At 42.1% G+C, this 18216-nt stretch overlaps 1 long non-coding RNA gene across 1 annotated transcript; it reads right to left on the bottom strand.

Annotated features, from left to right (window-relative positions):
• Window positions 1–729: 729 nt before the first annotated feature.
• LOC125961251 (uncharacterized) lies at window positions 730–9698 on the bottom strand. The gene is made up of 2 exons (XR_007471689.1): window positions 8145–9698; window positions 730–1187 (listed from the first exon to the last, which is right to left on the bottom strand). It is a non-coding gene; the product is annotated as an uncharacterized LOC125961251 (long non-coding RNA).
• Window positions 9699–18216: the final 8518 nt, after the last annotated feature.

Genomic DNA, 18216 nt, shown 5'->3' with positions numbered 1-18216 from the left:
AGAGTTTAGGGGTTTCTTTGTGAAGCCAGGGCCCCTTTGGGTCAGTGGCTTTGCTTTAGGGGACATGGCAGGGGATACTGTTTCCCCTAAAGGTGTCAACACCCCATTTGATGTGAAGGTGAGATGCCAGGAGGGCCAGGCAAACTGGTTCTTGAATATATGTGCCATTTCCTTTTGAACAGAGAGATCTTTTGGGCTCTTTCCACCTTGTTAGTCATTGAGTCTGATTTGATACGCCTCAAAATGGGCATTCAGGCCAAAGAGCCACAAGCCATGCACGGGTCAGACATGCAGTTTCCACAAGAGCTTGGTAATAACTTGCTCAAAAACAAAACCAAAAGGACACCGGTGGCTTTTCCGGCAGGTGGCGCTGTTATACCAGGAAATGCCCCAGCATAGTCTGCCGGCCATTAAATCTTTAAAACTGATTTCTCCTCTTGCAGGAATTCTATATTGTCTCTGCCGGACCACCAGGGATGGTTTAGGGAGGAAACGATAGAGGGGAGGTTGCAGTCTACACGTACCTCCAGCACTTCTGTACACGCAGCGATCCCGGATGGGAGAATCCCTTCCGTCACTCACCTGACCGGAAGACAGACTAGAACCCTCAGTACTTACCATCCGTTCAGTGGTGGAAGCCACAACAGTACAGTGAATGGCCCACAGGACCCCGCCCAAAGGCCCCTTAGGATTTCCTTCCCTTCTGCAAACTTCACCAAAACCCAATCGTTTGAATTCGGGAGCCTTTTTACTCCATGAGAACATGAACCAAGGAGTCTAACATGCACAAGAGTCAGGGACTACAGTGATGTGAGTCCCTAACACCAGAACAACACGTTAACCCCTGGCTGGCAGTTCATGGAGCACAGGGGGCAGTGGAGGCTAGCCCCTGGGGGACGGTGGGAGCAGCAGAAAGGAAACAATGTCAGCCTCTTTTCTCCAGTTCTCCAGGGTCTACACCTGAGCATGCCACTTATTGCTCCCAGCGTCCGGTGCGTGGGCCCAGGGGCTTCTTTCTTCCTCTGCACAGGCCACCACCTTCCGACCTGCAGCCTCTGTGCTTTGGGCACCCACGCAGTGCTGAGAAATGGCCCAGGCAAAACAGGGGTCAGGACTTTACAGTCTTGGCACACACAGGAGGAGATGCAGGAGAGCAAGAAGCTCAAAGAGAATTGTCTCTCCCAAAACTGAAAAAAATTATATGAAGAGATAATGTCAAAACCATACTAGATAACTTAAAATGGAATACTAAAAAATGTTTTTTTAAGTAACCTAAACAAAGGTGGGAAAGGGGAAACAGAAGAATGAAAAATAGAGGGAACAAACCGAAAACAAATAATAAAATGGTCATATCAATAATTACATTAAATGTAAACAACATAAACACACCAATTCAAGATAGAGATTGGCAGAATGGATTTTTAAAAAATGACCCAAGCACCTGCTGTCTACAAGAAACTCTCTTCCCATATTATGATATAGGTAGGTTAAAAAGAAAAAGTATGAAAAAAACTATACCATGGAAACCCTAACAAACGAAAGCAAGGGTGACTAAATATCAAAGTAAACTTCAGAGCAAAGAAATTAGCAGAGTTAGAGAGAGACATTACACATTGTTAGAAGAATCAATCCACCCATAACATTTCTAAATGTATTTCTAACATTTCTAAATGTATAAACACCTGAGAATAGGAGCTTCAAAATACATGAAGCAAAAATTGTCATAGCAGAAAAGTAGTAGACATATCCACAATTATACTTGGAAGCTGCAGCATTCCTTTCTATGTAATATATAGAAAAAGTTACAGAAAATTAGCAAGGATAGAACTGAACAACACCATCAACTAGCTTGAATTAACTGATATTTATGGAACACTCACACATTCTTTTCAAGTGCACATGGAGCATTTATCAAGATAGACTATATTGTGAGTCATAAATCAAACCTTAACAAACTTAAAAGGATTGAAATCATACAAAATATGCTTTCTGACTCTAATGAAATTAAACTAGAAATCAGTAACAAAGACAATTGAAAATTTTCCAAACACTAGCAAAGAAACAGCACACTTTTAAAAAGGAATCTCAAAGGAAATTAGAAAATACATTAAAAAGAAAGAAAATTAATATATAACATATCAAAATTGTGGGGTGTAGCTAAAGTGGGAGGGGAATTTATTGCATTAAATGCTTATATTACAAAATAAGAAATGTCTTAAAGCAACCACCTAAGCTTCTCCCATAAGAAACTGGGGGAGGGGGTGGGGAGGAGGAGGAGCAAAATAAACCCAAAGCGAGTAGGAGATAGAAATAATAAAGATCAGTTACTAATGAAATTGAAAATAGACAAACAGAAAAAAATCAATGAAACCAAAAGGTGGTTCTTTGAAAGACCAATACAATTGATGTACCTCTAGTCAGACTGATAAACAGAAAAAGAGAGAAGACAGAAATTACTAAATCAAGAATGAAAAAGTGAATATAACTGTAGACCTCACAGACATGAAAACAATAATATTTCTATGAAAATGAATTGGACAGACTACATGAAATAGGTTAAATCCTCAAAAAACACAAACTATCAAAACTAACCCACAACATGAAAGATAACTCAGTCCTATAACAATTTTAAAAATTGAACTTGTAGTTTAAAACTGTACTTTAAAAATCTCCAAGCCCTGATGTTTTCATTGATAAATTATTTTCTTTTACTATAACAATCTTATTGGTATATAATTAACATACCACACAATTCACCCATTAAAGTGTATAATTCAATAGTTTTTGGTGTATTTAGAGTTGTATAATCATCACCACAATCAATTTTAGAACATTTCAACACCCCAAAATAAACCCTGAACCCATGAGCAATCACTCCACATTTCCTCCCAATTCTTCAGCACTAGGCAACCACTAATGTATTTTCTGTCTCTATGAATTTGCCTATCCTGGACATTTCTTATAAATGGAGTCATATAATACATGGTCTTTGTGACTGGTTTCTTTCTCTTACTATATTTTCAAGGTTCAGCCATGTTGTAGCATGTGTAAGTTCTTTATTTCCTTTTATGGTCAAACAATCTTCCATTATATAGATATATCACATTTGATTGATCCATTCATTAATTGATGGGTATTTGCATTGTTTCCACTTTTTGGCTGTTATGAATAATATAGCTATAAACATTTGTGTAAAAGTTTTAATGTGGACATATGTTTTCATTTCTCTTGGGTACATACTTAGGAGTGGAATTTCTGGGTCATATGGTAACTCTATGTTTGTCTTTTTGAGGAACAGCCATACTTTTCCAAAATAGCCCCATTACAATTCTCACCAATAGTGTATAAAAGTGCCCTAAAACACATGTTATAATGTCTTTTTAAAAAATTCTAGCCATCCTAATGAGTGTGAAGTAGTATCTCATTATGGTTTTGATTTGCATTTCCGTGATGGTTAATGATATTGACACCTCTTTTCATCTGCTTATTGATCATGTGTATATCTTCTTCAGAGAGATGTCTATTCAGATCCTTTCCCTATTTTTTTAAAAAATTTTTTTGCAGTACGCAGGCCTCTCACTGTTGTGGCCTCTCCCGTTGTGGAGCACAGGCTCTGGACGCACAGGCTCAGTGGCCATGGCTCACGGGCCCAGCCGCTCTGCAGCATGTGGGACCTTCCCAGACCAGGGCACGAACCCATGTCCCCTGCATCGGCAGGCAGACTCTCAACCACTGTGCCACCAGGGAAGCCCCCCTATTTTTTAATTAGGTTATTTGTCTTTTTGTTATTGAATGATGTGTTTTTTATATACTCTAGATACAAGTTCCTTATCAGATATATGATTTACAAATATTTTCTCCTATTCTGTAAGTTGTCTTTTCACTTCCTTGGTAGTATACTTTGAAGCACAATAGTTTTTAATTTTGATGAAATATGCTTTATCTTTTTTTCTTTTGTTGCTTACACTTTTTGTGTCATATCTAAGAATGCTTGTTCTAATCCAAGGTCATGAATGTTCATGCCTATATTTTTTTCTAAGAGTTTTATAGTTTTAGCTCTAACAATCAGGTTTAGCATTCATTTGAGTTAATTTTTATGTATGGTGTGAGGAAGTGATCTTTTACATATAAGTATCCAGTTGTCTCAGTACCATCTATTTAAAAAACTGTTCTTTCCCCATTTAATTGTCTTGGCACCCTTGCTGAAAATCAATGGACTATAAACATGAAAGTTAATTTCTGGGATCTCAAATCTATTTCATTGGTCTATATGCCTATTCTTATGGCAGTACCACACTTTCTTGATACTGTAGCTTTGCAGTAAATTTGAAATGGGTAAGTGTGAGTCCTCCAACTTGGTTCTTCTTTTTCAAGATTGTTTTGGCTATACTGGGTCCCTTGCATTTCCATACGAATTTTAAGATCAGCTTGTCCGTTCTGGCCAAAAAGGCACTTGGAATTTTATAGGGATTGTGTTGGATCTATAGAATAATTAGGGAGTATTGCCATCTTAAAAATATTAAGCCTTCCAATCCATGAACATGGATTGTCTTCATTTATTTAGGTCTTCCTAATTTCCTTCAACAATATTTTATAGTTTTCAGTGTTCAAGGTTGACATTTCTTTAGTGAAATGTATTCTTTCTTTATTTTTTGGTGCTATTATATATGAAATTATTTTCTTAATTTCACTTTTGGATTATTCGTTGCAAGTATATAAACATACATTTTAAAAACCACATCCCTATCATGATCTGAATTAAGGCCAGTTTTATTTTCTTTATTGCATTTTAGGGAGAAGTTTGGAGGAGGTGACCAATTACTGATGTTTTTACCACACAAGTAATATATTAATGCATACTCCTCAGAAAAGGTTCAAACAATGCAGGAATATTCAGAGGGAAACACCATAGCCTCCTTAACCACACACCCCCATCCTTCTTGCTTCCTGCCACAAGTGCCAAGCACTGTGAACACTGCTTTGCATTCATTCAGTCCACGTACTTTTTTTTGTATATTTTATGTACAATCTGTATTTTTTTGGTACATTGATCTTGTATTCTGCAAATTTGCTGACCTCGTTTATTAGTTTAATAGTTTTTTAGTACATTCCTGAGGATTTTCTCAATTCGAGATCATGTCATCTGCAAACAGATAGTTTGAGGGAAGATCACATAAAATAGTTCATGTATCTGGTGCATGGTGAGCCCTCCCTGGATGACAGTTTGTCTCATGCATTCCTTGTTAGAGTCAACATCCCCTCAAGCTCTTATTGTTGAACCCAAGTTTGTGTGCCTAATGCTCAGTGAGGCCAAGCAAACCAAAACTCCAGAGTTTGGAGCAGAGAAAGGTTTATTTCAGGGCCAAGCAAGAACAGGTGGCTTGTGCTCGAAGGTTTGGAGGGGAAGAGTTTTTAATGGCAAAATTTGGGATGAGGGCTACAGGGTGTGTGACTCTCTTCTGATTAGTTAATGGTGAGGTAACAGGGTGGTGTTTCAGGAATCTTGTGCTCAGCCTGAAGTTACCATCCTCCACCTGGGTGAGGGCCTTAGTTCCTGTGGAAGAACTCAAGGACATATTGTTATGTATATTCCTTGAGGAGGAGCTAGGACTCTGCTTTATCATTCTACTATTGTTTGACGCTTTCTCTTTGTTTCTGCATTCCCTCACTTCCATGATTAATAACTGCTTGAATCTGCCCTTTGGAAATCAGGGAAGGTCTAGGAAGCTGCAGCCTTTTACCTACCAATAAGAAACAGAGGACATGGAAAGGCTTTTGTACCAGTAGGGCCCACAGGGTTATGCTCATCTTAATCCCTCCTTTTCTTTAATACTCCTCAATCTTGAGGGGAACAGGTGTTGGACAAGAAAGGGGATAACATTTTGGATACAGAGGTTAATCATAAACTTGGCAGAGGAACTCAGTTTTGCAGCAACTTGGTTTCAATCCCCACTCCTGTTTCAACCTTCCCCAAATCTTTGAGAGAACAGGGCAACAACTGCTCTGGCTACTTCCTGCTGAAATGGGGTGTAGTCCTGCCTCAATTTGAGGAATGGACACCAAATTGGAAATATTCCCGTGTTCTAAGTTTTGGATCCGAGCCTTGTATGATTAAGACTCCTGTCAATGCAACTGACAAAGAAATTTGGTTATAATAACTAGAATTATGACTGATAACATTTTATTAGGATATACCATATTTTTAGGAATTTCTATATTGCTTTTAGAATATCTATATTAATAACATTTACCCACACAGTATAACCTGAGAAGGCTTATCATTCATTTGACAATGCTTCCCATGTAATTTAACTTATCAAATAATCCTAGTTAATTTAATCTCTGAGATGCCTCAGCATTCCTCTGAAGCATACCAGAGTTAGCTGGAGGTCAAAAGAACATCAATTAGAATTTGATATTTGGGAAGTTTGTCAAAAATATCAAAAAGGTTTCAAAATACTTGGTCAAATAGGATCACAGGTTATGTGAAACAAAACTTATACACTCAACCAAAGTGACAAAAGATTTCAAAAGCAAATACAGATCACTTTAAGGCAAAGAACCTCACACAGTTTGTTATCAAAAGCAGCATTCCAAGAAAACTTTGTTCTCTTAACAGAGAGAGAAACCAATTCCAGTCCTGTATCAGCCTACTCTTAATAACAAAATCCATTTACCTAATTAAATTTAATCCAATCTTAGCCAATTCTGACCATGTAAAAAACTCTTTTCTCAGTGTTCCTTTTCCACAAACCTTGTACAACTTTCTGTATCCATATTATTCTGTCCCTTATTTTCTTTTTCATTCAGAAACAACCAGCTCTGGGATAAAACTACCTTTTTTTCCTTTAACAAAATGCATTTCCATTCCTCATACCTTCTTTTACTGAAAACACACATTCTACTTTTTCTGGCATACTGAAATGTTTCCTTCATTATTATTTTTTAAATTATTTTTTAAAGTTTACCTAAAACACCTGCTTATCTTATTTACATTTAATTTACTCATTTCATCATATCATTTTTCTTGTTGACAAATTTTATAACAGAAACAATATGAACTTGTTGACTTTTAGTAAGTACAATAAAAATATTATACTTAATACTGATGACTCTAAAGACATGTTTATATTAATCAAATGAACAAGCTTCCACTAGCTTTAATACCAGATATCAATTTAGTATTGAATATCTCCAAGATCATATGAACCTAAAATTCATTCTGGCCAGTTTCTTTTATATTTCTGAGAACTTATATAAGTGCTTAATTTCTTTTAAGCCTTTAAAACAGAGCTCATCCACAAACCAATCTTGGCAATGCCATTTGGAGGCAGAGACACATCATATTTATAATGTACACATAAACATGCATACATCTATATAGACACAGACAGATAAACCACAGTTTTCCTGCCTGAGTTTTAAAAGGCCTGTTTTTTTTCTTTTTCTTCAGTCTCAGGGATCACAGATGATTAGATAAAAGTTCCTGAGAGCCCAGGTAGATCATTTACATCTCAAAGGCACAGGGAGAGAAGTACAAGTTCCTTCGAGAAAGCTACCTTCTACTAACTGCACATGCAAAAGACAGTTTTAGAATGTCAAGAGCCCCATCTTGGCCATTTTTAGGGTGAGATTTCCTTCAGTTCCTAAATAGCCAATTCAGTTTAGATCAGTAACAGTAATAGACAGTAATACATATCATTCACATGCCTCACTTCCAAAGAAACTTGAACCAGCATTTAAGTTACCAGGACCATCTGACAAAGGTCAATACCAGGAAGAGAAACAGGATTTGGACTCATGTACTGAGACACTCACACACACCCCCAAGATAAAAGCCAAAGCAATTCCAAAAGACTCACTTTGTTACAATAGAATAAAAGCCTAAACATAAGGAAGTTCATCCTATTTCCTTTCCCTTTCAGAAAACAGTTCTAGTAGAAAGATGGTGTTATAATTTAGAGAACAATTAGGGACTATTGTTCTCCAGACCCCAAGGAGTACTGAGGCCAAGAAGTATTACAATAAAAAATCATTTTCTTTCATTCGTGGAAGATAGCTGAAGCTCTCCCAGTTTTGCAATATACACCCTAGGGGACTACAAGGTGGAACAGAGCTCTGATCACCCATATTTAATTACTCACTTCTGGTGTTGTCAAATATCAAGCAAACAGCAAATACTGCAATGTAAAACAGTCTCTCAGGGTCACAGTTCCGTAGCCCTAGAAAGGGAAAATTCCCAACCAATGCTCCACTGTAGGTGAAGGCAATGCAATAGGGATGAATACTTTGGTGTCATCACACGCAGTCTCTGTTACCAGAGGTGTCTCAACCAACCAATGCAAGTACTGATATACACACAAAGATACAAACAACAAATACAGTCACACAGACAAAAGATCAGATGAGATAGAGTCCAAATTCCACTCCCATTCCCAGATGGAGGCCTCCAAAGAGATTGGCCCAGCTCCCAAGAGGGAATGGGTCTAGATTGGCTCACAATGAGCCAGAGTGGCTCAATTCCTGAAAGGAAATGAACCCAGTTGGTGGGGACAGAATTCCCAGCCTGCACAAGCTGGAGTGACTCACACCAAAACAAAAGTAAAGGTGAACTGTAGATCAGGACATTTCTCAGCTCCAAACAGCCTTGTGCTGTGGTGGTTGGTGTCTGTCAGAGAGAGTCCCTCTGAGTTCCCTGAAACAAAATGAGCTTTAGCAGCTGCTGGGGACTCAGGGAAGGGACTGCCCCCAGCCAGGGTTGACCTGTCACAGGCATGGGCTCCTGGCTGGCTCGCCAAAATTGTTGTCCAATGCAAGTTCGTGTACCTAACACGCAGTGAAGCCAAACAAACCAAAACATCAGAGTTTGGAGCAGATAAAGGCGTACTGCAAGGGCCAAGCAAGGAGACTGGAGAGCTGGTGCTCAAAAGACCTGATGTTTTTCGGGGAAGAGTGTTTAAAGGCAAATTTGGGGTGAGGGCTGCAGGGTGTGTGACTTTCTTCTGATCAGTTAGTGGTGAGGTAACAGGGTGGTGTTCTAGGAATCTGGTGTTCAGCCTGAAATTACCATCCTCTACCTGGATGGAGGCCTTAGTTCCTGCAGAAGAACTCAAAGATAAGGAGTTCCTTGAGAAGGAACTAGGACTCTGCTTTACTGCTGCACTATTGTTTGACTGCCTTTCCTTTGTTTCTGTGTTCCCTCAGTTCCTTGATTGGTAAATGTTTGAATCTGCCCTTTGGAACTCAGGAAAGGTCTAGGAAGCTGAAGCCTTTTCCTACAAACAAGAACTGGGGGACATAGAAAGGCTTTTGTACCCAAGAGGGCCCCATAGGGTCATACTCAGTTTCACTCTTAGAGGTGGGGGCCCCTCTCCTCTGCAGAGTCAGTCCTCTGAAGGCTGTCCCTGCCTGGCTGTATTCCCAAGAGATGAGCTTCATGGATACCACCTTGCCTGAACCAGTTTACTCTAAGAGCCCCTGAGCTCCAGCTCTTTGTCCCTGGCTCCAGCTTCTTCTCCCAGGCAGAAACCAATTCCAGACCCGAAATATGCCCACCCCCGTGGTGTCTCCAAAATAGAGGAAGAAGAATGGAAGTGGGGTTTTTCACAGCCCTGTGTTCCTTCTTCACAAGGTTGGCCTCCACTTGTGAGTCCTGAGGGAAGTGGGTTCTTTGAGGAGGGGGCAGAAAAAATATGGGAGAATAATCTACCTTAGCATAGGGTCTTTCAAACCAAATTCTGCATGACTCTGAATAAACAGAAGTAAAAAGAACTGTATGAAGGAAATTTTATATTAAACATCTTAATATCTAGAAATTCTGCACCTATACATATTACAAAACTATACAGCAGTTTCAAAAAACTCAACACACTTTGATTGCTTACCCACTGGGGCTGGGCCCTGATCCTGGTGCCAGGACCATGGCCTCATTCTGAGGTGCCCCTAGTTCAGCAACAGAGATGAGGTGAGCTGTGCCAGGTGGGCTTTGCCTGCTCCCTAACAAGAGTTTACCTTGAGCCAGGTAGCTCTTAGATAGTTCTGTGGGTTTGGGGGGCTTTCAAGTGCAGAGTCTCCTCTTAGTCAAGGGCACAGGCACAAGGGTATCTGTGGCCATTGGACATGCTTTGGGTCCCCTGGCTGCTCCCAGAGGGGCCCAGGCCTTGATGGGGACAAAGGCCCTCCTGCCTCTGAGAAGCAGATGGTTTCACTCAGCACCATGCTAGATTCCCCACCAAGCTCTGCCCTAGCTGCCTGGTGCCCAATCCCCTATGTACACAGATGTTGTTGAACCCAAGTTCGTGTGCCCACGCACAGTCACAGTGAGGCTAAACAAAGGAAATGCCAGAGTTTGGAGCAAAGAAAGGGTTATTGATCAAGAGGGCACCAACCCAGAAGATGGGAGATGTAGGTTTGCCTCAGATCCATCTTATTGGCTGGCTGGGGTGTAAGGTATTTAAAGGCAACAATTGGAGTGAGGGTTGCAGGGACGGTGACTTTCTTCTGCCTGGTTGGTGGTGAGGTAACAGGATGATGTTTCAGGAATCTTAATCATCAACGTTTTGGGGTCTGGGGTCTACAGTGTTTGTGCTCAGCATGTAGTCACCATCCTCCACCTTAGCTCCTAAAGAACAACTCAAAGATATGTGTCAGATTGTTATGTATATCCCTTGAGGAGGGACTAGGACTCTGTTTTATCACTGAACTATTGTTTCTTGACTGCTTTTCCTCTGTTTCTGCATTTCCTCACTTCCCTAATTAGTAACTGCTTGAGTCTGCCCTTTGGAAATCAGGGAAGGCCTAGGAGAGTAAAACCTTTTTCTACAAACAAAAAAATTGCAGCACAGAGGGGCACTTGTATCTAGGAGGGCCCCACAGGGTACACAGGTTTCACAGACAGTGAGGGTCAATTACCTTCCCTCCTCCTTCCTGCACTGAGCACAAGGGTCTGTGGTCAGCACTGTCAGGTCACTTCGTCTGAGTCAGGTGCTGTGTCTGCATCCTTTTGAACAGAGTCTAATTCAGTCCTTGAGTCTGGGCACCACATCTTCTTGCTTACTGGAACACAGAGGTAATTTTTGGCTCCTCTGGAGCACTATAATCAGGAAGGCCAGGAAGGAAACTCCAGGAAGAGGAACCCCCAGAGCCCAGAACCCCCAGTCCCACTAGGTAGATGCCATGCCCAGCTTCTGTGCTGCTCAGCCCATCCCAGAAGGCACAGGGGCACATGTGCTGATTCTGCCCCAGAAGAAGTCTCAGATTCCACCCGCACCACCACCAGTCCCTCGCCAACCCCAGGTAATCACACCAGGTGCACTCCATCGACACAGGCCTTCTCAAGAGATATTATTCTCTACGATGAAAAAAATAACACTATTATGAGCAGAGCCTGATGAAAGAAGGGCTGAGAGCATTTCGAAGATGAATTGCTGGTTTTATGGCACATTTGCATTTAAATAGATTCTTTAACTCTTTTTCTGAACTTCAAATAAGACAGCCTTAAAAGTGCTGACTAAGAGGGAGGCGTGTTCTTAATTTTCACTTTAATTTTAACACAGATACATTGTCTTATCATAGCTCCTGCCATCCAGGTGGGAGCAGCATCTCACTGATTTCTCAGCCTTCAGCCCTGCCTAACCTGCCAGATCTTCACCTCTTGGGACTCGTGATATCCCTCCTCTCCTCTAGGACCTATGCTGGCTTCCTACTGCCTGCCACAACTCTCGCCAACACCGCTCTCTGGCTCTCAGAGCCCCACACTACTCCAAAGTCTAGTCACCACTCCTTAGAATGAGGCTCAGAGAGGGAGCAAGTAACAAACATCTTTGCACATGTTAGCTGGTAAAAAGAAAAAAAAAAAAGGAACATTTGCCCATTCTGACATCACCAAGGCAAAATACCCTTTTTATCAAAAAAAGACTCATTGAAATTTCTTAGATACCAATTCCCCGAGCTTTCTGCCCCATGGCCTCCGATGTTGCTCTCACCTCCTCTTGCTTGCTTTCTAAACCCTGCCCCTGGGTGGGGCCCACGTGAAGGCCACCACCACCTCCCATCCTTTGTACTATATGATCCAGCAATCCCACTCCTGGCCATATATCTGGAGAAAACCATAATTTGAAAAGATACATGCTCCCCAATGTTCACTGCAACACTGTTTACAATAACCAAGACATGGAAACAACCTAAATGTCCATCGACAGATAACTGGATAAAGACGATGTGGTACATATATACAATGGAATATTAGCCATAAAAAAGAATGAAATAATGCCACTTGCAGCAACATGGATGGACCTAGAGATTATCATACTTAAGTGAAGTCAGAGAAAGACAAATATATGATTTCACTTAAATGTGGAATCTAGTAAAACAAAATTGATATAAATGGACTTATTTACAAAACAGAAACAGACTCAGAAATCTCAAAATCAAACTTATGGTTACCAAAGGGGAAACGTCGGGGGAAGTGGTAAATTAAGAGATAGGGATTAACATATACACACGACCATATAGAAAATAGATAAGTAATAAAGACCTAATGTATAGCACAGGGAACAATACTCAGTATTCTGCAATAACCTATATGGGAAAGGAATATGAAAAAGAAGGGATATATGTATATGCATAAATGATGAACTTTGCTATACACCTGAAACTAACACATCATTGTAAATCAACTATACTCCAATAAAACAAAAACAAAGGGCCATAAATACATGTAGAATGGGATATTAAAAAGGCAGTTAGGGCAGAGGCACCAGATTTATCAATACAAGCTGCCCCATTTTCCAGGGTGGGACACAAGCCCACGATGCAGGACTACTTCAAAAGCACACCTTGTCCACAGCATAAAAGGCCCAAGATTCGGTATGGGGGGAGTCCTCCTTCACCTCAAGTATAGAGAGGGCTTCAGCAGGGCACTTGAAGACCTTGATTCATGTTCTCTGTGGTTTGGGGGACAACATGGATGCACGTGCAATGCTGTGCAGGGCAAGAGGTTTTCAGCACAAAGCAGAACAGGGGTGGGGGATGGGACCCTTGTCCCCAGGGTGATGCCAGAGAGGGATTGAACTGAGTTTTAAAAGGTGGGTTGGATTAAGAAAAGACTAGAGGGAATTCCCTGGTGGTCGAGCGGTTAGGACTCTGCACTTCCACTGCTGAGGGACTGGGTTCGATCCCTGGTCAGAGAACTAAGATCCCACAAGCCACGTGGCCAGAAATAAATAAGTAAAAAATAAATAAAACTTACGATCACTTGGTCTTTCCGGGCTCCCAAATCTCTCTAGATTTAATACCCCCTATGCTGTGACCTATCCCAGTTCATCCTCCGTCCCCAGACTCCTCCAATGGCACTGCCTCCCTCACATGCCACTTAGACGTCCAATCAACTTCTCAAATCCAACTCATCCAACTCGGAACTCCTGATTTCTCCCTCAAAAGCCATTCTCTCGTTTTCCTCGTCTCTGTGAATAACATCACCATTGTAGGGGTTCAGAACAACCCTCCCCCGAAATGTGCCACTTTTGAGCTAAAGGCAGTTGAGACACTGTGGGCTCAAGAGAAACTACTGCTGCTCCCTTAACCACCTGGAAGAATTTAAATTGAAGACGTTTCCCAGAAAAAGAGTTATTACCAAAAATAAATTTTATCTGAGTGGCCCTATCCATATAGCAGGGCAAACGTCTAATTATCAAACATCTGCTCTTCTTATTATCTTCCTGTGAATGACCCTCCTGTCCTCGGAAGCCCCAAGCCCCATCCCATTCCTTAGCTCAGGATGTCATATATACCTCATTTTACCCTTCTGTCTCTGACCCACATGTTTATGGTGTTCCCGAATGTATGAAATTAAACTGATTTTCTCCTTTTAATCTGACTCATGCCAATTTAGACCAGCCAGAAGAACCTAGAAGGGTAAAGGAAAATTTCTGCCTGCCCAACACCATCCTTCTAGCCAGAAGTCAGGGACCATCCTTGAGTCTCCTCTGTCCACATCAGATTTATCACCACTCCTGGTTGACTTCTTCCAGGGGTCACTCATCTCCAGTCATTTCTCAACATCCCTAATTCACCATCCCCCCAAATCAAACAGCCACCATCATCTCTTGCCCAGACAACTGGCCTCCAGCTGTCCTCTTTGTCCTTCACTCCCAACGGTTTATTCTTTACACAGCAACCAGAGCAATTTTTCTGAAAATGTAGATCAAATCATATTCCTTCATGGCTTAAACCCTCCAATTACTTCCCATAGCATCCAGAATTAAAGAAGCAGCTCTTTACCCTGGCCTAGAAAGCCCTATGTCTGGTTCCTTCTTATGCTCCAGGACAATCACGTGTCCTCACCATGGCACACCTCTCCTGACCTGAGATTTTGCACATGCTGGTCTTCCCTTCTGAAATACTCTTCCCCAGGTCTCATCCTTCAGGGCTCAGCTTAAAGCTCTCCTTTTTGTGGACCCCTTCCCTGATCTCTCCCCGCCTCCTTCCACTGAGGTTTCTTCCCTCTACCCCCACCCTTTAGCCACCATTACAGCACTCATTTTCTTCATAGTATTTTGTATTTAGCTTACTTATTCGTTCCTACATTGATCCAGTCGCTAGTCCTGAGAGCTGTCCTAGGTGCTGGAGACACAGCCAGGAACAACCCGACTCACTCTCTTGCCCAGCGCACAATAATAATTCGTTGAAAGAATTCGTTGTTTCATTCATGGATGTGTGAAGGAAGTAGGCTTGAACTGATTAAACAGTGTCTTAGCTGTGAAGTCTCATAGAAATGGAATATTTGCAAATCAAATAAACCAACTGGAACTTTGGAGCCCAGAGCAAATCCTTTTTTTGGAGCCAAGAGTTCTTTTGTGATGTAAATGAGCCATCGCCTCCTCCCAGCTCTGTGTTCTTGTTCAGGAGCTTTCCTCGGGCTCCTGAACCCTCTAAAATGATATGTAAAATATGTGTGGCTGGGCATTTTGTGCATTTTTCGGAGGCATTCATATCTTCCATTAGATTCTTGATGGGTCCATTACTCCAAAAAGCTCAGGAGACGTGGCTCTGGCCTGTGCCTATTTTTCAGGACTGTTCTGTTGTGCCCTTTCCTGGTGAATGAATTGCACTGATAATTGTCTATTTTTAGAAAGCAGCTCTTTAAAAGCCACAAACTTCCATCTAGCCATCATTAAATGAATCCCCAGTTCCACACACTTGGTGAAAACCCTTATTTGTAAAGCATGAAGGTACTACTCTCTATTACTAAGGTGGAAAAATATTTTTTTCATTGTACTTCAAAGAGGCTGAAAGCAACGAGTCTCATAAAAATATGAAAACCTAGGTAAGTTGCTCAAAAGCAGGAGAGCCCTTGGAAATTTCCTGGTAAAGAAAATGTCTGCTTCAAGCTGCCTCTGGGTCTCACAGTGAACTTTAAAATGAAGAATTTCTTCCCCCAAGATTAACATCATTAATGTCAGAGGGAGTTGTTTGAAGTCACAGACCCTTAAGCAACATCCCTTAGAGAAAACTTGAGCAGCAGCTCTTTGCATCCAAGAGTCAAATCCCACCCCCAACCTTTACTCTGCCAGCAGCTCAGCTGTCACAAATGTAACTGTCCTCTCCTTCCTGGTGCCCACCTCCCATTTGTCACCTGGGTCAGTGGAGAGCTCCCTTGCATCAAAGGCAAGCCACCTCCCTACCCTCACCCAGGGCCAAATCTGACCCCAGAGCTACCACCGGCATTTGGCCCTCCAGAGCCCCCCAGCTAAGCTGCCCAGTAAGGCTCCCTGAAGAATGGAAGGGCCTTGTCCCCGGATACCATGGGCTCACTCAAGGGTGGGAGCAGAGGATGCAGGGAGGATAGACAGCCCTGTACAACTGTGCTTGGGGCTGCCCTCTTAACCTTCCTGCTTTAGATCCTCAATAAGATTTATGACATTTTCAGAGAGCTTTCTAAAGCCTTCTTCCTGTGTCTGTAGGCTTTGAGGACCACTGTTCTCTGACACCTTCCTGGCTAGGGACAAAGGGAGGGTCTGAATAAGCTAAGGCATTTTTTCAAGGTTATACTTTAGGAGTTTTTATGTTTTGTTTTTGTTCCCTCTCTATTATGGAAATTTCCAAACATATGCAAAAGGAGAGCTAATAGAATGATAAACCTCTTTATACCTCCCACCCAGTTTTGACAATTCCATATCTGCCAGTCCTGGTTCATCTTGAACTCAGGTCAGCCTGAAGTTACTATCTTCCACCTGGGTGGGGCCTTAGTTCCTGTAAAACTCAGAGATGTGGATCAGGTGGTTCTGTATATCCCTTGATGAGGAGCTAGGACTCTGCTTTATTGCCTCGCTACTGTTTCTTGACTACTTTCCCTTTGTTTCTGCTTCCCCTCACTTCCCTATTAGTAACTGCTTGAATCTGCCCTTGGGAACTCAGGGAAGATCTAGGAGGCTGAAACCTTTTTCCTACAAACAAGAACTGGGAGGACTTCCCTGGTGGCGCAGTGGTTAAGAATCCGCCTACCAATGCAGGGGACACGGGTTCGAGCCCTGGTCTGGGAAGATCCCACATGCCGCGGAGCAACTAAGCCCGAGAGTCACAACTACTGAGCCTGTGCTCTAGAGCCTGTGAGCCACAACTACTGAGCCCATGTGCCACAACTACTGAAGCCTGCATGTCTAGAGCCCATGCTCCGCAACAAGAGAAGCCACCGCAATGAGAAGCCTGCGCACCGCAACTAAGAGTAGCCTTGCGCACAGCAATGAAGACCCAATGCAGGGCTTCCCTGGTGGCGCAGTGGTTGGGAATCTGCCTACCAATGCAGGGGACACGGGTTCGAGCCCTGGTCTGGGAAGATCCCACATGCCGCGGAGCAACTAGCCCCGTGAGCCACAACTACTGAGCTTGCGCGTCTGGAGCCTGTGCTCCGCAACGGGAGAGGCCGCGACAGTGAGAGGCACGCACACCGCGATGAAGAGTGGCCCCTGCTCGCCGCAACTGGAGAAGGCCCTCGCACAGAAACGAAGACCCAACACAGCCAAAAATAAATAAATAAATTAATTAATTAAAATTTAAAAAAAAAAAGAGTATAGCCCTGCTCGCCACAACTAGAGAAAGCCCACACGCAGCAATGAAGACCCAATGCAGCCAAAAATAAATAAATAAAATTAAAAAAAAAAAAAAAAAGACCCAATGCAGCCAAAAATAAATTAATTAATTAATTAATTTTAAAAAAAATAATTGGGGGACACAGAAAGGCTTTTGTACCCAGAAGGGCCCTACAGGGTCCCGCTCGGTTTCAACTACACATACATGAGAGGTTCACAGACAGAAGTGTAAAATGAGGTATATGTGCCATCCTGAGCTAAGGGGTGGGATAGGGGCGTGGGGCTTCCAAAGACTGGAAGGTCTTCACAGGCCAATAAGAAGAGCAGATGTTTGGTAATTAGATGTTTGCTCCGCCACATAGATGGGGCCACTTAGATAAAATTTATTGCTGGTAATAACACCTTTCTGGGAAAAATCCTCAATTTAAATTCTTCCAGGTGCTCAAAGGGAGGGGCAGTAGTTTCTTTTGAACCTGTAGGAGCTTGATTGCCTTTAGCCCAAAATAATCCTCACGCAAAAGTGGCACATTTGGGAGAGGCTGGTTCTAAAGCTCTACATTTCATAAATGGCTTTTTTTTTTTTTTATGGTGTGTTTGAATCAGAATCCAAGGAAGCGCCACACTTTGCTATTGGTTGCAAAGCTCTTGAGTCTCTTTTCGTGTTGAATTTCCCTTCCAACTCTTTTTTCCATGTCATTTATTTGTTGAAGAATGTGCTTCAGCTTTAGACATTCTATTTTTTGCTTTTGTCTCTGCTTCCTGTGAGATTCTTGATTTTTCTTTGCTTTGTCTTTTCTGGGAACCAGGTGGGGGAGGAGGTTGGTAGTCTCGCTATGATGTCATTCATTTAATGCCCCGTTTGGAGAACCCACCCCTTCTTCCACAGGGCCTCGTGCTCCCTCAGGCTCAGTCCCCCAGGCTCAGTCTCTCCAGCTGCCTGAAATGGTGTAGGGGGTGGGGTCTTGGGCCTATGTATGTTCATCAAAGACCACCAGGAGCGCACCTGCAGTGAAACAAAGTTGAGTTTATTGTCTTGTTGAAATGAGAGAGACGGGCATCGTGGAGACCTGCGGGCGTCTCTGAGAGAGTGTTATGAAGAACTTAGAATACGATTTGGACTTGAGTTAGG

Source organism: Orcinus orca, chromosome 15 (assembly GCF_937001465.1).
Source record: "Orcinus orca chromosome 15, mOrcOrc1.1, whole genome shotgun sequence".
Taxonomy (NCBI): Eukaryota; Metazoa; Chordata; class Mammalia; order Artiodactyla; family Delphinidae; genus Orcinus; species Orcinus orca.
Note: the sequence above shows the minus strand (reverse complement) of the source record. Positions and strands in the feature narration are given on the sequence as shown.